Raw genomic sequence first — 23,228 nt, forward strand, 5'->3', positions numbered from 1 at the left:
AGACCTCATTGCTCTCTACAACTACCAGAAAGGAGGTTGTAGAGAGGAGGGTGCTGGCCTCTTCTCCCAAGTGACGGGGGACAGGACAAGAGGGAATGGCCTCAAGCTCCACCAGGGGAGGTTTAGGCTGGACATTAAGAAAAAATTTTTCACAGAAAGGGTCATTGGGTACTGGAACAGGCTGCCCAGGGAGGTGGTTGAGTCACCTTCCCTGGAGGTGTTTAAGGCACAGGTGGACGAGGTGCCAAGGGGCATGGTTTAGTGTTTGATAGGAATGGTTGGACTCGATGATCCGGTGGGTCTCTTCCAACCTGGTTATTCTATGATTCTATGAAAATGAGAAACATACCTGGAAAACTACTTTGTAAATTAGTTTCACAGATTTTTTATTAAAAGTTGGTTCATAATTGAATTATTTCTTTTATTTCATACTTTAAATAAGTCAAATGATCTCTGCATATCTTTATGATAAAATGACTGTATCCTTTAGATACAATGCTTCTTTTAAAAAATCTAATTCAATTCTCAAATGGCAGCTCCAGAAAAAGGTGCAACCTGCAAGGAATAAACTGATGGTCTTTATCAACTATTATACTACAACTGGGATGAAGGCCAATGTTTTGGTAAATATGCTATTTCATTAAGCCCAGGTTCTTGAAGGATGGGTCCTGCCTGGCTACAGGACTTGAACCTAGGAGGATACTTGTGGTCTGTTTCAGCTGCAGCGACCAATACAGGACACCTGTTGTACCAGTCCCCCGGCGAATGAGGACTGGCTGAATCCTAGGTTGCTCTGCTCCTTAGCCTCACAGGACACTCATTTTCTCAAGGAGGATAATGCTACTGTTGAAAGGAGAGAAAAGTGGGAAGAGAAAAGATTAGTAGAAAATGGAATAGAAAGAGAATGAGTGCATTAGTCAGCCTTTTCAATGCATAATAAAAAGCATTTATATGAGATTAAATTCAGCTTATGAAAGTGAAAGAAAGCTGCTGTACTTGCTTTCTGTGAGACTGAATTTTATCTAAGCAACTTTGCATTTTCTAAAAAAATGTTTACAGCTCCAAACCTACCTCTCCTACAATTTCTTCTTATACCAAAGAATTTGCTTTCATTTTAAAATCACCAGTTGTTAACTTGCCTCCTTTGTATAGTTGTTTCCTTTTATTGTTTTGCCTTTCAACTACCCTTCTCTAGCACTTTTTCGGATATTTGCTCCAACACTGTTTGGTATTCCTCTTTATAAAAATAAAGCACAAAGTAAGACACATTAAAATGTTAATAATTTGTTTTACACTTGTTAAAGATTGAGAATAAAAGTTGAGGATAAAAAAAGGCACCGCCACAAATGTAAAGGAGTAAATGTTGAAAAGATGAAACAACTACAGCTTATGTTAAAACAAATTTTCTTTCCTATGTATATGGTCAAATATGTTCATGCACTCTTAATAATTTCTTTCTAAGAATTTGGGAAAAGTCTCCACTACTTTTTATTCCCTTAGTCTAAACCTTCATACAGCTTCCAGCCTTTCATCACTTCCAAGCTCTTACTCCCTCCTAATCTTTCTCTATTTCTGTATTTTTCATATACTGTCTACCTGAGATCTTGTGTTAGCTTCCCTCTTCTATTTATTTTTAGATAAATCACTATACAGATTCAAAGGAAAGAGTAGTCTGCTTTTCCATATTCCCTTAAATTGAACCGTCTTCCTGCACAGGCTGGAAGGACTCATTGACAGGCACACACAAGTTAACTCTATTTAATCTCATCCTTTCTGCCACCTTTTATTTTTCCATAAGAAAAGAAAAAAGGAATATTGAAACACTACTTAACCTTATTATCCGGGACAGACAAAGTGGTCACCCATTGTTTCCTTGTTCCTATGTTACATGACTCACTTTCTAAGCCAGACACTGTCTCTTTGTTACTTTTTACTTTTGTGTCCATTAATGTGCATCCCTATGCACATGCAATTTCCAACTCTGTTTTCTGTACTCTTATGATCCAGTAGTCAGCGTGTGATAAAACATTCCCTAAAAAATGTCATAAGAATAAATGTTCAGATAATTTTTTTAATCCAGAAAGGGAAGAGAGAGACTGAGGAGATATATAATAAATTTTATGAACACAAAAGGTAGATGCAACGAGGAATGGAGGACATCTTTTCCTTGATTGTTGCAAATACGACAGTAAATAGTATGTTTGATGCAGCAATGGAGCTTGGAAATACCCTTTTTTGTAGTTACAGTAGTGAGGCACTGGAATAAATTGCCTTTTAAAAGCATGGTAAGCGTCCAGAAAGTAGACTTGTATGTACTGTTTAGAAGGCCACTTTGTAGGACAGGCAAGTGGATGATTGAGCCTCCTGTGAGACACAGGTGGGTTGGCTCACTTTCAATCCTGTTTTTTGTGGTTCTTCAGCACTTTTTTTGTGAGCTAATAAACTTGCAGGCTAAATGAAGCAATGTCATATTGTCCTGGTTTCAGCTGGAATAGAGTTACTTTTCTTCCTAGCAGCTGGTATAGTGCTGTGTTTCAGATTCAGTATGAGAATAATGTTGATATTGCACTGATGTTTTAGGCATCACTTATCAGCGCTTACGCAGTGTTAAGGACTTTTCTGCTTCTCACACCATCACCCTTCAAGAACCTGGGAGGGAACACAGCTGAGCCAGCTGACTCCAGCTGACCAAATGGATGCTCTGTGCCATATAATATTGTGCTGAATATAAAACTGGGGGTATTGGCTGGGGTACATTGATTGCTGCTAAGGCTGGGCCTCAGTCAGTAAGTGGCGAGCAATTGCATTGTGTGTCATTTGTTTTTTATATTCTTTTATCATGACTATTATTAGTATTACTCTCTCTTTTTTTGCTGTCCTGTTAAACTGTCTTTGTCTCAGCCCATGAGGTTTCTGTTTCGATTCTCTCCTCATCCCATGGCAGGGGGATATGAGTGAGCAGCTCTGTGGTGCTTGGTTGCCACCTGGGGTTAAACCATGACACATATGTGAGCAGTGACACAAAACAAAATGCATGATTTGGATTAACAACTGCTAGAGTAAGACTTGTTAGATTTATTTGTATCCAGTAACAAAGATAAGGTACTATGAAAGGTAGTCAAAAGAAATATCAAAGAGTCAGAAGAAGAGATAAAGGGAGAAAAAATGACACCAAATTAATTATATAAATGTGTGACCACATGAATCAAGAATAGTCTGTGTTTAAGATGTGTGGGCTTGGTGTGTTTTAATGTGTTTAACCTATGTTTAGTATGTTAGGAGACTTCAAGAAGACTGATTTTCATGGAGCAGGTGAACTACAGAATCTCTTCCTTAGAAATATCCCACTGTATTCTGTTATTGGTAGGAAATTATATGATTGTAATTTGCTAAATGAATGCTGAAGTTCCCGTATTTCTCTCTATGCTGTACTTTGGGGATTAGGAATACCCAGTATATGCTCATATCAATAGGCATATTGGATAAACTGAGTATGTTCTTCTGCTGTCTATCTGTTTCATATAGCTGCTCTGCTGACCTTATCTAGTGGTCCTTCCTGAGCTTTGAATATATGTGAAGCATTTGGCTTTGCTAAGAAAATGAGATTAAACTGTAATTCTTTGTTTTAAAAGTATGAAAACAGTGTGTGGTGAGGCTAAGCTACTTTCAGAAAAGTTACTCTTTTACTTAAGACAAGCTGTCCCCTTTTCACAAAGATATTGCCATTTAGATAGCGCAAACAAGCTATACGTTGGAGTTTTTCAAGGAGAGGGTCATATAATTCTGTTTATTTATGTGAATGCAAGCTAAGGCAGTTCTCAGTACCTTGCCCTTTAACTTGTCCTATCACTATAACAGAAATAAAGAGCTGATTTAGCTCAGGTGTTTGAAGTAATCACGTGTGAGCTGTTTGGCCAAAGATCTGATATTGCACTTATTGCCAGGTCACAGGGAGAGGAATCTCGAGGTCTTTTAATTTTTTATATCTTACCTGTGAACAGAAGGACAGCTTAGTCAGTGCTGAACAAATGCCATGGTCTGACCAAGGATTTACACAAAAGAAGAGCACAAGAGAAATGTCTTGGTTTGGACACTAGCGTTTTGGAGATTACCGAAGTCGCAGAAGTCAGTGGAAGACTTGCCACAAATTGCAGGGTCAGGCCCTATTCAGGGTCCATCCACTTGGCATCAGCCTTGCAGAAATATTCCATCATTCCTATGGGGCCATCGATTGAGGTGCTCTAGGAGGAGCCCCTTGGAGCCAGCCCCAGTTATTCAATTATCCCGTTTCTTTTCTGGGCCAAAACTAAATGGCCTCATTGCTGCTTCTGTCCTACAAGGAACTTAAACACAACATTGGTCAAAGCAATGACAACGTTATGTCAGAAGCTCCATTTTGCAGTCTCTGACAGACATCCAGGCAATTCCCCTGGACAGTGACTTTGGTTTTCTGTGTGCCCTTTCAGCCAAAGGAGTGTCTACTCTGTCTGACGTGCAACATGATAAAGAGGTCAGAAGTAAGTAATACATTTACTCCCTTACTGCAGGGACAGGGCTTAAGTGGCCACAGCTTCAACTGGAAACTCACTTTCGAACCCATGAGTTGCTGTTAGCAGGGGAGTTGTTTGTAATTTTAACCACATCTTCGCAGCTTGCCTGGAGAACCAGAGGGTTAACCCAGCTTCACTTTTCGGAAGGGAACTGCACCGCGCTTGTTCTCCTATCTCTCACCATGCCAGGGTGGGTTTCCCAGAGCTGCCACCAGCCCCTCTGGTCCCAGCACCCCAGGTTTGTTGATGGAGGGGTGTAAGGTGCCCTTTGGATCTGCAGTCTCACTGTCAGCATGAAGAGAGGCGCTTGTCTGAGTCCTGCCAGTACTGCACAGGTTGAGGGGAAAAACCCACCCTCTCTCCCAGCTGCCTTAATGGGATCGTCTTTCTTTTCCTTGCAAAGATTCCCTGCAGGGCAGTTGAAGGCATCCTGAGGAGGCTGAGTGAGCCCTGGGAGGAGAAGGGAGGGGGGAAACCATCCCCTCTCCCTGCTGCTGTTGCTGAAGCTGTGCCGGAGCCGTCAATGTGGCTCCCCAGAGTTAGTTGCTCAGCAACCAGAATCAATTAATATGCTTTGCAGAAAGTGCAGGGGAAGCCCAGGCTGCTGTCAGCGAGAAGGCAGGAGGCTGAGGGTGACTCAGGATCCCACTCCTGCCTGACACCAATTCGGTCCCACCCTATCCTCTCCAAACACCCTGGTAGACACCATTCTTTATCCCTTTCTCCTTCCTTATCATGACTTAGTGCATGTGTGTCCAAATCCTTCAGGCACAGTACCTCCCTCGCTCAAGAATTCTCCTGCTTCGATAGTTTTTCTTTTAGATCTAATCTGTATTTTTGGGTTATTTGTCAAGGTTTCTCCAACACTTTTCTAGAAATTTTAATATTCATGTTCTTTGGGAAGGAAAAGGGACAGCTGATGTTTTTTGTCAGATGGTTTTAAAGGTCCTCGGGATGAGAAGGGTTGTTTGGTAGTGCATAGTTGAGCAGCAGTAACCAAAATGCATCATGTGTGAACTGGGAAAGTTTTTGCCTCTTTCTTTACTGCAGGTAATCAGCACTGCATATATGAGACCAAAGAGGTAGTACTGATTGTTGTGAAACACATAGATATTAGAATAAATGAGAGCTTGTTGCAGTTTTTTTCTTCTTTTCTGCATAGTAATTTCAGTGCTTTGGTAAGGTATTATTTTATTTTTTTCTTTCTTTCTTTGATTTTCTTTGGAGTCCCTCTGATGACACCAAGAATCTGGGAATGAAGAACTTCTTAGAGCTGATTGGAAATGGCATTGTGGAGCTGAAACTTAACTGGAGGAAATATATCTCCTGAAGAAGAAAATATAATGCACTGTAAGGATCTGACTTCTGGTGAAAAATTGAAGCCTAGAGAAAACTTCTCCGCTTTGTTAGGAAGAATGGGTTGGACAATTTTCTTCAATTCCAGAGGATATCTGAATGCCATGCTGAGCTTAATCTCTGCAGCATGCTCTGTGCTTCTCATCTCTTCCTGATGCACTGCATGGTAAGGCCTTTTTCCTTTCTTTTAATAATAATCATATTTCTGTTTTGGTGAGAGGTAAAAATAATAGCAATAATCAAATGAAAATTGTAAAAATGTAGAAAGATGACAAAAGAATGTTTGTTTGCATGGTTGTTTCCAGGAGCAAGTGCCCTGATTACTGCAGCAGCTTTGTAAGATTTGTCTTTCTCCCTTGCTTTCTGACAGTGTGTAAGCGTGCATGTGTGTTTGTGCACACCTGTGCTGTCATTTGCACTTGGAGTGGGACATCAGTAGATGTATTGTACATACTTCCATGCTAAGGAAGATGTTTAAGAATTTGCTTTGGCATTTCTCTCTCTTTTTCCCTTCCTTTATACCCCTCCTCCTGTCTTCTCTTTCTCTTGCTCTGTCTGTCTCTCTGGGGTCATGGTGCTGTACCTACCTGCACCTCAGTTGTGCATTGACCGCTAGGCAAAAATAGAAGGTAAAATAAATCCTGTATCACTGTAAGAATAGATCTCAATAAGTAGTATCTGAGTAAGTAAAAGCTACAGAAGGGTTTTGAATGTCTGCAAGATATGCAGGTACGAAAGATTTACTTTATTTTGTTTCCCATGGGGAAAAAAAGTATCAAATGCAGATTTTGACACTGTATTTTAGATACAGAGGGAGGCAGATCCTTTTGCACACATGCTAAAGCCAGAAAATCACTACTGTGAATTATGACAATGTTACTCTTGATGACCTAAGTCATAAAGTAAGCAAACTCAGTACAAGATGTTCTCATATCTAGTAATTTCTGTCACATATTAGCAGAGTGTTGAGAATTATTATAACTGGTTTCAGTGGATGTTATGAAATATTTTTCATTAACAACTGGTAATGTGCTTTATCTTCCTGAATGAAAGGTGCTAGGGGAGTGTAAGGTGATGTTATTAACTGACTACTGATCTTACCAACATTTGGTTTCATTATCAGGAAATTGCCAAGCAGGTCAAGAATTATATAGTGACTGTACTGAGATGGAAGAACAGGTTAGTTTTCCAGAAAGCTTGGTTTACTTGGATCTCTGTTTCAGAAATTGTGGTAAAACTAAAATATGAGTGTTGATATGAAATACATGTATTTTCTTCTGCATTTTGGCTGATGACTGACTTTGACAGAAGGAAAGCCGAGTGCCACTTGAGAGGCAAGTTGTGGGTGATCCCACCTGCTTTTGAACGGGGTTAGAAATGAACCAAGAGTGAGTTTGTGTGGCAGTTGTTACAGGCTGTTCAGCTGGGTATGGACGTGATAGGTTCCTGGCAGCAGGTTTTGAGGGTAAAAGGGGTGCAAAGAGTCAAAGCAAAAAGGCCAGGCCAGGCTGCATCAGGATGCACGAACAAGAATCAAAGCTTAAATCCTATTCAAAATTTTGAGGTAGTTCCCAATACATGTCCTCCTTCTATGATGAAGGCCTCCATAAGACAGTTTTTAGAGATAATGGTAATGCAGATTTTTCAAATCACTGCAGTAGGAGGAAACAAACATGATACAAAAACATTCTTGTGGGGTGACACCTTTTCAGTATGATTCAGAGGAACCAGCCTTGATTTTAGGAATCAAGTGCAAAATATGCATAAATGTGCATTGAGGTACATTTTTGTATGTTTTACCGTCTAAAATGTGTATAAGAATCAGCAAGGAAAACTGAGGAAGAACAACACAACACATAAATGATATCTTCCAGTCTGCACAGTTGAAAGAATCTCTTACTTGTGGAATTAGTCCCCTCAGATCTTTATATGAACGAGGACTGCATTCTAAATTCAAGTTTCCCATTGCAGACCTCACATCAGCAGTTCTATTTCAATCAATGGGACAACTTGGAGTAAGAACTACTCATGTGAATAAATTATGAAAGGTTCTGGAAGACCAGGCTCTTTGATTGTCATGGCAACAGATTTATTAGGCTTTGGGCATAATTTGTACTTCCCTTCTAAACAAAATCATGTGAATCCTTTGGCCTTGTAATTAGGACAAGAAAAAGAGGTTAATTACATTCTTAAAAATCGTGCAACAGTACAGATACATTGTTACTGAAGAATTATCAGAGTAAGCAAAAGTTTATTTTTATTAGTGGTTTTCATATCTGAAAAAAAGTGTATTATTATTGGCATCATTCATCACCTTATTTATTTTTGTGACAGTATTAACATTACTTCTAGGTATTGTCAGTTGATAAAATATCATTGATCTGATAAAAGTACTCACTATTAATAGGTTGAAGGATAATTACCAAGCTTTCTACTACATTAAATGTGTTCAGTTTTTAGTTTATACATGATGTTCGGCTGTTTACTTCGTTGGGAAACATACACATCTTTAGGGTATAGAAACAAAATATAAAGTCTTAATTATAGCAGCCTTCCTACAGAATATAGATATATATATTGACATAGGAAGTACAAAACATCTGGATTTTCTTTCCCTGTGTAATTTTGCATGATTGTAACTATATCATTAGGATATATATTAAAGTTTATTTCTTTTATGTCTATGGTAGCAACATATTCATTACAAAAACAGTGAATTATTTTCTAAACAGTGTGCGATTTTAAGAGAGAAGTTTTTTGCACAATACAGGATGTTCGTTGTCTTTAACAGACATTTCTGTCAATGATTTACTGTGACTTAGAACTATTTCTTGAGTGACATTTTTGATAATTTACTTTAAACATTTGCACAAAGCTGTACTTGGCTTTCTTTGTCAATTCTAAAGCAACTGAAATTACTAATTTCCTTTTGTTTTAAGATAGTAGGCAATAAAAGTCTGATGCTGAAAATGCATGTATTTCATTTCAATACATAGAACTGTTTATTTGGCTAAACCACATTAGAGCCTGAACCATCTGCACTATCAGAGAAGTTAAATTGAACAGTGGAAATACTTCCTACACTTGAAGCAACTATTTCTAGTCAAGAAAAATGTCTTTTTATAATACAACACACAAGCAGTTCCTGTACTTGGAATGTCTTGAGTTGTATTGAGTAAAAATCTAGTGAAAGTCTAATTTTTGGAAGGCACACAAAAAAATTCAAAATCATATAAGTCTTAAACTTCTGTTGTTGAAACATAAATAGCCACAGAAAAAATATTTTTCTGACAAGAAATTTCAGTACATCAGCATCTGTGTTTTTCATAAAACAGGATAAAAACTTGTAAAGGCATAATATATTTAAAAATTAAAAGCTCACTAAAAATTGATATGTATGGAAATACTGATTTCAAAATGACATAACATTTAATTTTAACATTTTTAATCAGACATTAATTTGTTCCAAAAAAAATTGGTGATATCTGTTTTTCTCTTTTTCTCAGTGAAATTTTGCAACACTTAAAATATACACTTTTTTTAATAGGTAAATGTTTTGTCATACATTTTTCAACTAGATCTCTTATAGTTGTCCCAGTATTTATTGGCTCTCACAGATCTGTTCTTTAATTAGAAGTGAAGATATTACCAGTACTGAGCAACAGTTCTTACCAAGTCTATGGTAGACATAAGCTCTGATTGTGATTCACTCTTGTAATTCTTCATGTGCCTTCAACGAAAAACAGGCCTCCACTTTGGTGAGAGTTCTAGAGATACCAAAAGAAGTAGTTTTTCCATATAAAATCCTTTAAGAGACCTTTGGAAGGCATGCAGACAAGCAATAGAATTAATCAAGTATTAATATCCTTATTAAATAGATAAGGAACCAAGGAACAAAGAAACTGCCCAAAGCTATACTGGCAAGGGAAGAGTTCGGAATTGAACCCAAATGTCCTTATTCTCAGTTCATCACTGTCCCTGTAAGGTTGCTCCTCATTTTGTTCATTTTTTTGTTTAATGACTTGCATTTGAACTTTTAAGTTAATACTAGTTGAAGTATCAAATGTGAAAGGGAATTATTGATGCATACTTCCTTTCTAGTCTGACACGGTTGTCCTAAAAATTCAGTTTTCTCTCCCAAGCCATTCTGTTTGAATGTAACCATTAGTGATGCAATTATTTTACTACACAGGGAAATTATATCTAGATTAAACAGAAAATTAATAAATAAAAAATATCCTAAAGATGCCATACATGTTTTGGGGGTTGTACATGTGTATCTCTTTACATTGTTAGGGTTTGTGGATAGCTGTGGGGCTCTGTAACTGTTTTGAGGGCTTTTTGTAAATGAATCAAATTTCAATCCAGTTAAAACATAAAAAGGCTGATTTTTGTCTGGAATTCATACAAGTCGTTTTGAATCCAGCATTTGTGCACAAAAAGGTGACACAGAGGATATGGTACCTAACAGAGTTTCGTATTAACCCCAGTATGTCTCCTCTATCCAAGGTAATCTTTCAGCTTTTTATCCTCTATATGATAAAGGAAAAGATAGTTTGTACAAAAAGTACTTATGTGCTAAAATTACATCTGAATTTCAGTGAAAAAAAATCTGCCATGGCATCTTAATGCAAACCCAGGAAAATTTTGAACCTGTTTAGAAGGGAAAAAGCTTTTTATAAATGTGCCAGAGTTTGGGACAAGTTCTGCAGCAGAATACCTCAGAAGCTTAAGAGATATCTGCCTCACTCTAATCTTCTTATACAGCTCCAGCTGTGAGACACCTCTGGATGCTGACAGGTACCATACTTACCCAATGGCATATTCATGTAGAAGAGTATGCAAGCCTAATTAAAAAAAGTACTTCTGCTGGAGGCCTCATCTCACTAGTGTTTTGTTCGTGAGAAATGTTAAGGAGAGATGCACCTTATTGCATCACTTTTATTTTTTCTGACATGAACTTTTTACTAGCTTACAATGGAAAAGAGTTAGAAAGGAACATCTTAGTCAATACATACTCAGCTATAGCAAGCAATAACATAACTTGCTCTAAAGTACTGCTCTCCCATATGCAGAGCTCAGGGTAGCCAGGAGGATCACCTGCACTCTATTTTCATTAGTAGTGATGTTTCATAGGGCCATCGCAAACCTTCCTCACTCAGTTCTCCAACCCAAACCAGACCTAGTGTTATCTGTATATCATAGAAGAGGTTCTGAAAGGCTTTTCCATTTAATGCGGCAATTTTTCCATGGAACTTTGGATATAAGAATACATGAATTGTTTAAGTTCTAACACATGCTGGTGTTTAAGAACTTAACTTATCATATGGCCTCTAGTTCCTTTTTAAAACAGGGGGGCTAAAGGATCCAAATACCTTTGAGGGCCTAAGTATGAGATTCATAACATTTGTGTATTTTCTACAGCATTAATAAATCAGGAAAGTAAATCTAATTATTATTGTAGGATATTTATTGAACTTTGCCAGGTAAGATGCTTTCTAGTTGGCTAAGACACACTGGAGAACCACTGAAGTCCATAAACATAAATAAAGTATTTAATTCATGGCAAGAGCCTCAGAAACAAAAGGCCTGGAGAAAAGTTGATAAACCAACTCATGAAATAAGGGATTGCAAAAGTGGTAAAGGATGTCTGCTATATCTCTTTATGAGAAGACAGAGTGGGGCAATGCTCATTCCAGTTTTCAACCAAAGTAGACAGAAAAGTGGTGTGAGTAGAAAACAATGTGGTGTTTGTGAATGTAAATCATGCCTTAATAGTTTGTTACTATTTAATGAAGATCTTAATGCAGTGCATGTTCTTAACTTCTGAAAATTGGAGACTTATAATGTTATGCATATGTCTTTACATATTGAAAACCATCATTCTCTCCTCCATGTGAAATTGTGCTATATTTGATGAGAAAAAAATAGGACTTTGCTTTGACAAATACAAAATCCTAAAAATACTGTCTGTAAAGTGAGATGTTACTGAGCTATCTTAAGAGTACCACAAGCTTTCCATTAAGGAAGGCAAGTTTTATGCTTGGAAACAAAACCATTTCACTTTTTGGATGAAAATGCAGAACAGCAAGACTGTTTCTTAAGACTTGTGTGTTGATGAAATCTCTTCTTTTATTTTGTGCCTAAACCAAAAACTTGTTGAAGGGATTTTGTTCAGTTATTCACAGCAAATGCAGATTTCACAGCAAACTTCTCACTGAATATAGAAATAGTAGAAAATATTTGGCAGGAGAAGATAGGAGTTTGGAAGGGCTTTTAAAGCATTCTTGAAAGTGGCTCTTAATGAATGATTACAATGGCCCTTAGGATAGTTTTGTTTCTGTGCTGCTGAACATAGCATGTATTCTCTATATGTATTCATCAAAGCTAGATAACAAAGCTTTCCTTAGGAAGACTCATCCATTTCACTGATGTCATATTAATTTGTTTTGGATTCCAGTGGTTTTGTTCCATAGGAGATGCTTTATGTTTCATCACAATGCTCTGGAGCTTGGCATAGCTGGGCATGTTCTCAAAACACTGCTATGGAAATGTGTGAAAATCTACATTGTACCTGCTCCGTTGGAGCCCCTATGAGATATTGTTGATTTGGTATAAAGGGAACAGCATCTTTGACATGACTTCATGTAATGCTCAGAGCGTTTCAATATATTGTGTCCCTGGGAAAATCTTGAGTGTGCAACATGATGTACCTTTCAATATGGTTTTAATATCACTAGCACATCCAAGCTGACCGAAAAAGTGTTGATCTGTTACTTCTGCTCCTGATTGTTATCCCTGAAATTCTGCATCTGTTCGTGTGCTTCCTAATGGAATTGTAAGGGATCACTGATATCTTTGAGTCTAGTGGTTGACCCCATCCTGAAAATCATGCAATGGCTGTTTAGTACAGAAGGGCACACAGAGCATCTGCTCCATCAATTCATGCTCACCACAGAATAGTTCCAGTCCTCCTTACTGAATTTTACTAAGGTAGTAAAAGACTGCAAGTCACATCTGCAATGCTTCACAAGGGGAGATAGATCAAAAGCTTCACTAAAGTATTATATTCCTTTGAAAAAATTAAGTAGGCCATGCCTAAAGTTGCAGAGAAAACCCTACAATGGTTTTGCTGAATATGTTTCCAAATTAATTTGTGATCTCTCATCTGGCTTTCAGTAGATTTAAGAATAAATGAAGAAGGCACTCCAAACGGACATCACAGGGATTTTAACTTCAGAAACACTAGTGCTCTGTGCCTCACAAGCTGATCCCACCCACAGCCCTTTTCTGCAGCCTCTTGTGGAGGTGCAGCATCTCCCTGCAGAAGTCAAGTGGCGCATGAAGAAATGACCTTTCTGGATCCCTGCAGGTCAAGCATGGGAGTAGTACAGTGTAAAAATGATGCAAACAGACAGGATCAATAAGCAATTTCCTTCATGAAATGTAGGAGACCTTCCTGACATCGGTTCTTTAGGGATAAATCCCAAACATTTTTACCAAGTTACAACACATGAATTATTATATATTCTAAGGATATGGTGGCATGTCCTCCTTACTCACACAACTCTAGCAAATGCCTGTGCAGACACATCTTCCCTTGTTCCTTTTTGTGTCTATCGCAGTCCATGTAAACACACATTGCTAACCACTATGATAGTGTATCTTGGTATGTCTGTCCCTGGTGTATATGTGTGTGAACTAAGCCTCTTACTGCTTCAATACATATATCCATGCCCCTCCTGCAAAGAAACACAGCTGTGGGATCACTCCCTGTCCTGCCTTTCCAGGGACCTGATCTCCCAGTCTCCTGTGGCTTATGGACAGCTCATCAGCCCATGGTGATACTGCTAAGAACAGACCCCTCAGCTACATAACTTATGTGTGCACAAATGATGTCTCCCAGGTGAGGAAACGGAAGAGGTAGCATGGACTCATGGGCCATGGCCTTGTTCTGTGAGCTCTGCCAGTAGGTTCCTGTGGGCCGTATCCATCACTGATCCCTACTGCTCCTCAATGCAAAGGCTCTTGCGCACAGGACTCAACTTTCACCTGTGTGTTATTATATGATGACCACTCCTGCTTCTAGAAACAGATCCTACTGAGATGCTTTAGATAGTTGTTTGGGTAAGGATATTTCAACAAGGTAGGACTTTTCCACTTCATCTGCTTGATATGCTTTACATTTTGGGTGTGAAATGCATTGATTTGCACATGAACATGTCTGTGTCCTCTGTGCTGGAGTGAGAGCTACCATCCACCTTGGGATTGTCACAGCCAGTGTAAAGTGAACAGGAGCCAGGAAAACTCTATGTAAGAAAGTCACCATGGCCCCAGCACCTCACAGACACAAATGACTGGGCCAAAGCTGCTCTCTCCCTCACCTTTCTTCATCTCCTGCTCTGGGAGTATGAACTTCCTTCCCCTCCTGTGCTTTTATAAGATGTAAAGATGCTGTATTCTCCTGGAAATCAGGTTAAAACCATTGTGTGAGTCAGTTTCCAGATCTGTTCATCTGGGCTACTGAACCTTGCTTGTGTGTCCCCAGGTGAAGATTAATCTGTTAATGTTTGTAAAAAGCTATGTAAATGATCTGTACAATGCTGACAGATCAAATACTGCGTTGCTCACTGGCTGCTTCTCCTGACACTTTAAGATATATGCCAAACAATATCTACACTTTCAGATGGCATTCGCTGATGTAGCTTGCTGCCTTAATCCTCTCAGGATTTGACCCTACTTCTTCTAGCTAACTGACTGGGTGATACAGCACAAATACACAATGCTGATGCTTTTTCACATAACCTAGAATATAACCAATACATCGATTTATGCTTGTGCAGGACCATGAGCAGAAAGAAAACCTCTTGGATTTTTTATAACATGTGCAATTCAGGTCCTGAAGGACACATGGAAAGCAATGAGACTGAGCAGATCTTGGTTCTCTGCTTGGCTGTAGTCAAGAGGCAGAAGCAGAAACTGCTTCTGTGAGCTGTTGGCAGGACTTGGCCCTGCTGCAACCACAGGAACAGCTGTGAGGCTTAACATGAGCCCCTCCAAGAATGTGAAAGTGACCCAAGAGGAGGATGTGCTTGAAATCTGGGAGTCTTTCTGTCCTGTGCTCATCATATAGATTGCAGCTGTTATCAGTTATTGAGATCAGGGCCTGACAGTGGTAAATACTGTGCAAATAGTAAGAGAAACAGCCTCTTCAAGAGAGTTAACTTATAAATTAATGCAACTTCAATAACTAACTCTGCAAGCACATAAAACAGCAGGAGGTGACCAAATGATGAGTAACTAGTTTCTCTAGCTGCTTTGCCGTTTATCTGGTCCCAATTATTAGCATTTTATCAGTGTGTGGATTTTTATATTGATTTTTGGTATGCATGATTAATACTGTCATTATCTGTAATGCAATTTGGAGAGAAGATCATTTGCCATTGATCTATGCTGATGCCGGTGTGGGTGTATCTATACTTTTCCTTAAATACCCAGACAAGAAAGCAATACTGCAGTGTGAGGCATGGGCTGTTCTCACTACAAGCTGTTGTTAAATGAGAGCAGGACAGCCAAAAGGAAAGGACTTTCTGTGAATCTTTGTTGTCACATGGTTAACTTCTTTGAGGCTACTGGAACTGATAACTTACTATGTGGGCCATTTTCAGGGACTCATGTGGGGATATGGAGGCATTACACATGCTAGCAATTCGGGTGACTAAGTTATGAAAAAGTATTTTTGGTTTCTACCACTACTGCTTGTCTGGGCAACCTGTGTTTTTAAAGGTTAATCCAGTACAAAGTGAAGTCAGTAAGAATTGTGCCACTGATTTTTTCCTCAGCTGAATCACACCACTGGCTGGTTTCATCATCACCACCAGTAAATGCTGCTGTGGTAGAACATATGAACAAACCATGTCTTTGTGCTTTGTTTCTTTGCCTGAAACTTTCTTTCCATTCTTTTCCTGCCTTGAATATTTATCTGCCACAAACTTAGGGCTTCAATAAATGTTCAGGGCATATTTCTGTGTCTCTACACAATCCTTTTTCATGTAGGGCTGCTCTGGAACTGGGTATCTCTGAGGTTTAGCACACGTTTTGTTTCATTCAAACAGCCTGTTGTCAGCCACAAAACTTCATGAAAATGATTAGCAATGAAAGGAACTGATTTCTTCTTCCTTCTCATAAAATGACTGCGTATTTCCACTTAGGGTGTTTATTTGCACTCATACTAAACAATCTATATAAATGTTCCCAGCTGACATTAATCTAGACAGATTAAGTAGTAAGCAGAGGGAAGGTGGTAGGGTGTGGGCTTTGAGATGCATCAACAAGACTGTTGCTGTGGTTTCAGGCAGCTGCTCCTCATGCGGGTGCAGGCCCTTGTATTTTCTAGAGACTTCTGCTCCCACCTGGCTATGTTGGAGCTGCTTCAGGCATGGTTATGTATGCAGCAAACCTATGACTGCAGCAGAGATATAGCTGATGTCAGTTATAAATGACTGCAAGTTGGAACAGAAGGAATTTATAAGCCATGCTTGGAAAGTCTTAAATACCTTGTTTACCAAGCTGTTAAAAAAATAAAAGGTAGCACAATAACAAAATAATGAAGACCAAACATTTGTAGCTCTTCCTTTGATGAGATGCTTAGTAATATTCTACTGTTTACAGTTTTGACAGCAAAAAGACATAGAAAAAAACCCAAAATTAGCATTTACAAGAAGTCGGGAATGAGAAAACAGAAGGAAGGCAACAGAGACTTGTGCTAACAGGGGGATTATGGCTCTTGAGAGGGCAATGTGCCATCTACAAAGAGCAGTCATTTTTTGCAAATCCTTGTTTTCCTCCTTAGTAATTACCACCTGGCAACAGAGAGGGAGAAGCAGCCCCTCCACTACTTTGACAAGGCGGAAATCTGGTGCTTTACTGAAACGTTTGGTAGCTCTGCAGCATCTTTCTGGCAGCATGTACCTGAGGAGAGAATACTTATGAGTGAGGAGGATGGAGTTGCAGTTACTCAGTGCCAGCGTTGTTCATGCTCATCAATTTTCCACGTGCCAGGTGTGTCCCTGTGCTCATGGAGGTGTTCCTCGGAACTTCAGAGGCCCCAATTCCCCAATTTCCACCTGGATGCTTTGGCCACTTTGCTGTCCTTCTGGTGATAGGCAACAACGTACAGCAAAAATGTTATTGCAAGGGTGGCATGGAGGATTTTTTTCTTAACTGGTGAAGTGTGTGGAGAATAGCACAATAATCACACTGGTAGACCATGGTGTACATGCAAGTTATCTATGAGAATGCTATTCTGCCCTTAATTATTTGCAAATACCTGCATGTGGTGAAGTCCTATGCATTTGTAAGTCATGCACATTTTCTCCTCAACAGTGTTTACTTTCAGGGAGAGTGTGTAGTGTAGCTGTGACCAGAGCAGAGGGAAGTTACCCAGACTCACTGATAGATTTTTATGAAGGGTTTCCCAAGGCCAGCCTGCAGCAATGTGCAACTACAGATGTGCTTTTGACATTTGCAGTCCAGGAAGCAGCGGTATTCAAAGTAAAACACCACCAGTGGGTTTCCATACAAAGCCTGATTAGTGGATTATTTGTAGGGGTTTGAATGTAGCTCTGGGTTCTACAACTCTAAGTGTTCTCTTGGAAGCAGCATATGTTTGACTTCCTTTCTCCCCCTGAGCACAGTAAGCCACAGCAATGCCACTTTGCAACCACTCCCTGAGCAACTCCTGCTTTGTTTTGCACCCTCCAGGCAAGCTCCAGTGAAGTGAGTACTGGAGAAAGGAAGAAGGAATTGGGAGCAACTGGGAAAAAGAGAGTCATGAGCTTGGGAAGACAGTCAGGAGTCTTCTCAATGTTTTCTTTCAGGAATAAGCCAAAGAGTACACCTGACCAAATGTTAGCTTCCTGAAAATTTGACAGAATTTATTTTTTCTCCATAAAATAGATTATCCTTTTGGAAAAATAACTGAAGTTTTTCTTACTAACCCACACAGAATATATTGTCCAGTTTTCCTATGGCTGCTGCCACAGGTCCTCCTCTGATTACAGGCATGAAATGTAGGCAAATGTAATTATGATGCAGGCAGTTTTATGTGTCCCCAGACAGGCTTTCAAATAACAAAAAGAATATAAATATTGGATCTATGGAAAGAAAATGTCCATTATTAAAATAAATCCACAAGCTTGTACTGTGAAAAAGCTTTCTTCTTCAACACAGCTGTCAGCCCCTTCGAGATTTTAAAGCGGAGTTTGTCTAGTGTAACTCTCACTTTCTATTTAAGAAGCAAAGTCAGAAGCATTAAACTTTTGTCTTGGGTTTTAAAAATACAGGAAAGCTAATATAATTGCTCTGCTAATGTAGAGTTATGAGCTTTTAGGCTCTCCAGTTTTTTGCAAAGGAAGGTTACGTGTTTTGATTCATGAACAAGACATTCCCCTGTATAAATCTGCCATATGCTTTCTCTTCAGAAAAAGAATCTTCATCTCTTCCTCCTCTCTAGGTTGTGTGGAATGATTCTTGGTTTCTAACTACTTGTGCTTCACTCAAGAACTGGCTGCATTTCAGTCATCAGTCACTGTGCATTTTTTTGTGTGAATTATTAGAATGTGCTTGGCATCTGGAGATCTAAGGAATTTAAAAGTGGGGTTCAAATGTCAGACTGCAACTGGAAAGGCTTCTGGAGATGTAGAGCCAGGTCTGTGGTCTGATTGAGGCAATGCCCATGTCAAACTAAACAGAGGAAGTCTCTGAATGACAAAAGGATATCCCGTCAGACCAGTGGCATGCACCAGGTGGCTTCCAGCTTCAGTGTGAAAAAGAGTGGTTAAGAGGGTGACAAAAAGTTCCAGCCCTGTGAGGAGAATAAGGGCTAGATATGTTACCTGTGTCAATGAATTTGGGGAGAAAACAAGGACTGATAGGATAAGCAAAATAGGATTTAGCTTGAATTCTAAAGTTAGACAGGCTTGGTGAATGCAATTAACCAGCTGGGGAATCTCTAGAGAAAAATTACTGCAAACAGAGAGAAATCTTTGAAAAAGGTTGCTTCTGTATCAGGAGGAAATAGAGAGGAATTTAGTTTAAGGATGTTTTTCTGAATTGTGTTAATTAGTTTTCATTTATTAGTGATATTGATTAACATAGAATTGACAAAATAGTGTCATCCTTAATGCTTTATTAATCTTCTTATTTAGCAAAATATGTATAATAGGAAAAAGGAAATCTACACGTTCTATTTGGGGGGTTTTTGTGCCCCTCCTTGGAATCTCTAGAGCCATAGATCAATTGCTGGTGTTTAGTGACCTCCTGCCCAAGAGTGTAGGGCCTGTGGGTGGGTCTTCTCCTATGGCTGGCGCTTGTACAGTGCATAATCTAAGATGACACTGGCCCTCGCAGCATTATGAGAATAATATTTTCAGCAGGATGAATTGTTCTTGAATATTTTCTTTCTTGTATTGTGTTGCATGCACAAACATTTTTTTTTCATCTTGAGTGTATGTCCTGCATTTCCTCTCTGCTCTTTTTGTTGCATGGTTTTGATTGTAGCCAACAGCAAAGGTCAAAAGACATTTTACTGTTTCTATTTCTATGTTTCTGCTAAGCTGAATTAAATTGTTGGTGCTGCAAAGTGACTTGTTAAACAGCTTATGCTGCAAGACTTCAACCAGTATAAACTGAACTTGAGCTGTATCAGTTTAAGCCAGGTAGTGCACGGAGAAAATGCAGTCCAAAGAACAGGGTACTGATCTGGAAACCATGAAAAAGAGTTTGGTTCTCTGGAACTTCCACGGGGAGCTTCATGAATTTAGATAATGTTTTCCATCTTTCTCTGGCTCAGGTTTCCTGGATGGATGGTAGAATGACACTGTATTTTAAAGCACTTTGCACATTCAATTTTTCAGTTACATAGTCTTATGCCTTTCACATCTTATATTAATCAGTACAACTGCCTGTTTATATTACAGATAGGTTCTGAAATACTAATATCTAGGAATGCTAAGGTACCGTTGAAGAGGTTAATTATGTTTACCGTTTTCACTAGGAGGTACAATTTCTCTGTCCAGAATTTAACCAGCACTGAGATTTTCCCATAAAACAGTCTTCAATTTCTTTCCTACATAGCGAAGTGAAAGTACACTTTATTTTTAGAGTATGAATGATTCAGATCAGAACTTTCAGGATAACCTGAGATATTACTTAGTTTAGTCTTTTAAATTAGCCCTCGAATGGGCCTTGGATAAGTTTGGCCCATATGTCTTTTTTTTTCTTTTATCTTTTTGTTTTTTTCTGAAGCACAGATATGTGAAAATGCAGGATTTTCATTTTTGCCTGTATATTAAAATTTCCTTACATGTTGTAAACTGGCAATACCTGAATATCTCTTCTATGATTAGTGGTCATTTCCAGATTTTGCTTCATGAGTGAAAGTTTGAGACCATTGGTCTGCTGCAGGGCTGCCATCTTCCATGGGGTTTAGGTGGTTTGCAACCATAAGCTTTTTTTTTAACTGGTACACTCATTGCTCACAGTCACCTCACCCTAGTGCTCCTTGATGCTGCCTTACAGCATGAAAGAGGAAGAAACGGATAAATATCTCCCTGGTGGACCGTTTGGCTCTAAAAATATAAGTAGAGCCAAATAGATACTTTACAAATGTGAGAAAAGTATCTTAACTGAGAAAGCATCAGTCCTCATGTCATCATACATGCTAGAATAGAAAACAGTTCTGGAACAACAAGCAGAATATCTTGGGCAACAGTACATAATAAACACTTTGTTTTGAGAATTAATTTGAAGGAAACATTACCAACCTTCTGTTTCTAGGCATGTTGCTATTCATTTACTTATCACACCAGTTCAGTGGGACTCAGTGCTTTCCCTGTGTGTTATAAGGATTCTGGGACTCACACACAATCATTTCCAATGACCTATTTTGCATAATTCAGATACTATGAATGTTTCATTTATTATTAGCAGCCTTTTTATTGCAAGCTGTATTTTTAAAGAACCCACTCTATGTTAAAAAAAATCAGGGTTAAATTTAGCTCTCTGTTCTGGGGGCATAAATCCAGATTAGCTTTCCTTTTAACAGTAATTTCACTAGAGAATTTTTGAACAGAATTTGACTTGTTGTCTTTTCAAGAAAAATGTGGCAAAACGTACATTCATCTCCCTAAATCCTTAAGAAGAATTGCCAGTATGCTACTTTCTATTATTAATATAAGAAAGCAGCGACATATTTTCAGGTTTGTGGCTATGGTATTGGTATTATTCACATTTTATATGGGCATTGTTTTAAATTACTGGCACTACATTAGAGTATGTCAAGATGCATCATATAAACAGATACAATTTACCATGACCTTGAGGCAACATGATGTGTATGTTGCATTACATTAGCTATCAAAATATGTTTCTTATATAGTACACTACCCACTGCAGAAAGAGAAAGAACATGGGTTGTTAGGCATACTGTACAGTTGGAAGACATATGCAAATAATCCTCCAGATCTTTAGCCATATCATCTGTATATTTTTAAAGAGAATAATAATAAGCTACAGGTGGAAAATACACATCCAAATGGCTTTGCTCCATATACAAGTTGACTTCCTTTAGTGAATAATGGGAACCTCTGAACAGCAGGAAGCATGTTACTGTAAGGGTGACTGAGGGAGACCACATGGAATCTCCATCCTTGAAGATATTGAAAAGCTCTCTGGACATGGTCATGGGCAACGGGCTGTAGATGAACTTGCTTGAGTAGAAAGAGGGGGTACACCAAGTGACCTCCAGAGGTCCCTTCCAACCTCAACCTCTGTGTTATCCACAACTTGCAATAGTAAGCACTTGTAGCAATGTGCCAGCACACAGTGATTAAGAAATACAGCTCTTCCTGTGCATTTTTCCTCACTGCCCATCCTGATGGCCTTGCCAGCACATTTGGTGAGTTAATCATGACCTTTTCACTCCCAAATCCCACTTTTCTTCTGTGCCACAGAACTCTGCCCTAAGCTCTGGAGAGGAGAGGTGTGACCTCACTTGTGTTTTACCAAATGTGCTACTCCCTGCACAGCCAGCTTGTTTATCCAGAAGTAAGAGGACCTGCCAGCTCTCCCACATGTCGTACTTGCTCTGAGGACAAGCCAGAGGAACAGATGCTGCTGTGGATCTAGGATTTGTCTCTCCTGGCTGTGCTGGATTTGTGCAATTCGACCTTCAGCAATTCGCATCAACATACTATTCTTTCCCCCTTCCCATACTTTGTTCTGTTGTAATTTTGTAAGCTGCTTGGGCTAGGTATCATTCTCACTATCTGTGTCTGGTTTCAGATGTCAACAGGGGTTGCCACATGCTGCTGCAATATAAATGACTAATGATGATGATAAAAGGTGTGGGAGTTGGTTGCCTTGAGTGTTATCCTACTGTGGTAACTTTGTTTTAGAAACTAGCTACTTTCTCAAATTATCTGATATTTTATCTTATTAGGTTTATTTGACAAGTGGCAAGGATTTTTGTCTGCCTCCATTATTGAATGATCATCCAGAACTTTGAAAGAGGCTTTGAAATTTTCAGAGTTTGGCTGATGTTGCTGTCATGGTTCCAGTAGCCTTCAATGTGAATTGCAGGTTGTTGGCACCTGTAAGAGTCAGCTGCAACTCTGTCCTAGAAGAGACATTCAGTGGGGAAGTGCTCTATTTTTAAATTTGGGTTGATATAGGTAATAATTACACACAAAACAGTATGCGAAAAGAACATTATCAAGGTTGCACAGCTCAGCACTTGAAGTTAAGAAATGCTGCAGGCAAAACTGTCTCTACTTCATTATTTTGCCACCTTGCACAGGTGCATCAGTCAGACTATTTTTGCCCAGAATCCAAGCTTCACTTGGTGTGCATAATAGATGACACAGTTTGAGAGTTCAATACTTTATTTTCTTTCCACTGTTCAATGCATGGCTCAGACTCTGCTGTGAAGGCAAAATTATTTCCTGCTGTAGCAATCCAGGATGTTCCACTGTGAAGGTTCTTGTCACATGCAAACATTGACTTATTTCTATTTATAGTGCCTTGATAGCAATTCTGGGTATCATTGCTCCCTAGCAGAGCTGGTAACCTAAGGCAAAAAGAGTAAGATTACAAGTATCCATGATTGTGAGTGCCCAGTATAGTTTTTTAGAGTGCTTGGCAGCACTGCAGCACCCATTGGCTTCCACTACAATGGCCAGTATTCACCACTTTCAGATATTCAAGCCTCCAGCCCCAAGGCTGGCTCCTAGAGACACAGAATAGGAAAGCATCTTAGAAAAG

The 23,228-nt window shown here is 39.0% G+C and overlaps 1 long non-coding RNA gene across 1 annotated transcript in view; it reads left to right on the plus strand.

Annotated features, from left to right (window-relative positions):
- The window catches only part of LOC138721549 (uncharacterized), a 147,903-nt gene extending 128,197 nt beyond the window's left edge, over positions 1-19,706 (plus strand). The window contains exons 3-4 of the long non-coding RNA XR_011337568.1: positions 5,778-6,072; positions 19,523-19,706. This is a non-coding gene — a long non-coding RNA (uncharacterized lncRNA). The remainder of the gene's footprint in view (positions 1-5,777; positions 6,073-19,522) is intronic.
- Positions 19,707-23,228: the final 3,522 nt, after the last annotated feature.

The sequence above is a fragment of the Phaenicophaeus curvirostris genome, chromosome 5 (genome assembly GCF_032191515.1).
Source record: "Phaenicophaeus curvirostris isolate KB17595 chromosome 5, BPBGC_Pcur_1.0, whole genome shotgun sequence".
NCBI classification, from domain to species: Eukaryota; Metazoa; Chordata; class Aves; order Cuculiformes; family Cuculidae; genus Phaenicophaeus; species Phaenicophaeus curvirostris.